Source organism: Oxyura jamaicensis, chromosome 4 (genome assembly GCF_011077185.1).
Source record: "Oxyura jamaicensis isolate SHBP4307 breed ruddy duck chromosome 4, BPBGC_Ojam_1.0, whole genome shotgun sequence".
NCBI lineage: Eukaryota > Metazoa > Chordata > Aves > Anseriformes > Anatidae > Oxyura > Oxyura jamaicensis.
Window position 1 is genome coordinate 27,510,455 of NC_048896.1, and position 2,824 is coordinate 27,513,278.

Here is a 2,824-nt window from a genome sequence, read left to right on the forward strand (position 1 = left end):
TCGAGCCGCCCTGCGCCGCCGACGGGGCCGCGCTGCCGGGGCCGCCGCCGTCCGGGCCGCCCCCCCACGGGCACGGCAGGACTCGCTTCCCCCCGCCGCCGGCCGCGGGGGGCTTCCCGGTGCCGCTCGACCCGCTGCGCTTCCCGTCCTTCCCGGAGAGCGCCCTGCTGGGACCCAAAGCGCCGTCCCCAGCGCTCCTCGTGCCGCAGCCCGGCCACCACCAGCAGCACCACCAGCAGCAGCAGCAGGAGAGGAGCAAGGCGTCGCCGCGCTCCCACCGGAGCGACGGGGAGTTCTCGCCCCGCTCGCACTACAGTGACTCGGACGAGGCCAGCTAGGGCGCCGCCGCCCGCCCCGGCACGGACTTGGCCGCCGGCGGCCCCGCGGGGCGCCCCGGGAAGGGCTCCTCTGGGGCGGCGCACCCGCCCCGTCCGCGTTTGTACCTTAATTCCGATGTCTAGCTGCCGCCCGTAGAGCTCCCGGTGCCGAGAAGCCGCCGCCGGCCCCTCCCGCAACGCCCCGCCGCACGCACCGACCCCCAGCACCCCACACGCGGCCCCGGCCCGCGATGAGCGGGGCCAGGCGGCTTCTCCTGCCCGCCGTCGGGGGGATCCCGGCGCTAGCACTTTATCCTGCGGCTGCCAGGGGACAGCTCCCGGCCGGCCGCTGCCCCCCAACGCGCTCTCTGAGAAACGAAAACGGTTTTGTCGTGTCAAACTTCCACGTCCCGTTTTATTTTGCTTTTGTGGTATTAGGAAACTTATTTATTACGGAGTGTTTGCTACTGTTTCTGCCCCCCCCCCCCCCCCCTTTTTTTTGTTTTTTAACGAAACTTTTCTACGACGAGAATCGTTTATTTTAATTTTAGCCCAGCCAGCTGCCATTGTTTTATGTATTATTATTATTTTTCGAGATCAAATAATAAAAAAAGAACAAAAACACAAACCGGAGAGATGTTGGGTCACCTCCCCTCCCCGGCCAAGCCTCCTCACCGAAGACACACGGGGTCCCCGGAGCCGCGGGCAGGGAAACCGAGGGGGGGGCTCGGGGCGGGGGAGCGGGGCTCGCTGCCGGATTTCTGGGGAGAGGGGAGCGGAGCCGAGCCGAGCCGTGCCGGTCCCCGCAGGTGCCAGCGCCGCGCACCTGCCCCGCGATAACCCCGTGGCGGCCGGGCGGGGGCCGGTCCCGCCGGGTGAAAAGTTCAGCCCCGGGGTCACCTCCCTCCCGAACCGTCCGTTCCTTTCCCTCCCGACCCGCCGGGAAAGTTTGGGGGTTTTCAGCCCGTTTTAGCTCGTTGGGGTTCGTTTCGGTTCCCATCGAGCCGGGGGCGCAATTTGGGGAGCGCAGAGGGGGGGGGGGGGCCCCCCCCCCCCCCCCCCCCCGCCGCCGCCGCCCGCAGCGGGTCCTTCTCCCCCTGGCCGCTGAGCGCAGTGGGTCCTCGCGGCCACGGCGGAGCTTTCGTTGTCTGGGGGTCTTTGGGTCTTTTTTTTTTTTCTTTTTTTTTATAAACACTTCTTTGAAAGAGATGCCCGGCCGCATTTCCATTTTCAGGTTCAGCCGTAGAGTTTGCATAACAACCGCTTGGCAGCCCCCCCCCCCCCCTCCCCTCCCCCGCCCTCGCTCCGTTAACAAGCTGTAACGTATAGCTGCAGGTTGCTATAATCTCATTAATATTTTGGAAACTTGAATATTGAGCATTTCAGGCCGCTCATTCCCCATATGCCAGGCCACTCCCGCTATGCTGGCTGGTTCCTTTCTCTCCATTATTAGCAATTAGCTTCTACCTTCCAAAGTCGGATCCAAGTATCCAAGATACTAGCGAAGGAATCAACTATGTGTTGCAAGCTAAGCATGCTTAATATCTCCCAAACAAACAAAGAGACAACATTTCTTTAAGTAATGAAGATGGATAAATCGCTTTATTGAGCCCGCGACAGTGTTTGTTTTGCACGGACGAGCGCAAAGTTTGGAACAAGAGCGGGGACGCGCACCGGCCCCGCCTGGCCCTGGCTTTGTGGGGTTTTAGATTTTTTTTCTTTTTTTTTTTTCTTTCTTTTTTTTTTTCCTTTTTTTTTTTTTAAGGGCTTTTCTTTGAAAACAGCGCACTACCCGAGCGTTAAATTTTGGCTGCGCACTCCGTATCCTCCGGGGGAGGCGGTCGCCTTTGTGCGTGAGCCCGTGTCCCGCCGGACACGCGTGGGGGGCAGAGGGGGCCGTGTCCCCCCCCCTCCCCACGGCGGTGGTGTTGGGGGGGGGACACACGGGGGACAGGGGACGAGGAGGGGGGGGCTCCCCTTTCGCAGCGCGATGCCCGGAGCTCCTCGCTGCCTTTTCGCAGCGAGCCGGCTGCTGTTTGCTCAACCTCTGGCCCCCGGGGAGGGGAAAGGGGAAAGGGGGGGGGGCAGAGTTTCTTAATTAGAGCGGGGCGGACAATGCGAAGGGGCGGACAATGATGGGGTCGGGGGGGCTGTAAGGAGGAGGGGGGGGGATTTGGGGCTGGCCGCGGTCCCGGCCGCGGTGCGCCGTGTCTGGAGCGGAGCACGCGTTGTCAGCTGGTGAGCGCCGCGGCTTTTCAGGCGGCCCCCCAGGGGGCTGCGCACCCGCGGGGAGCTCCGCCGTGGGCCCCCCCTCCCCCCCCCCCGTCTGCCGACCTCCCCCCAGAGCCGGCCGAGCAACAACAGCCAGCATTCAAGCCCCCCGCCCCGCTCCCCCCCGCCCCGACAGCAGCGCGGTGGCGGCCAGCAGCAGCAGCACGCCGGGGCACGGCCGGGCACACCCGGGGGAGCCGCAGCCGATGGAAAGGCGGGGGGGGGGGGGGGGGGGG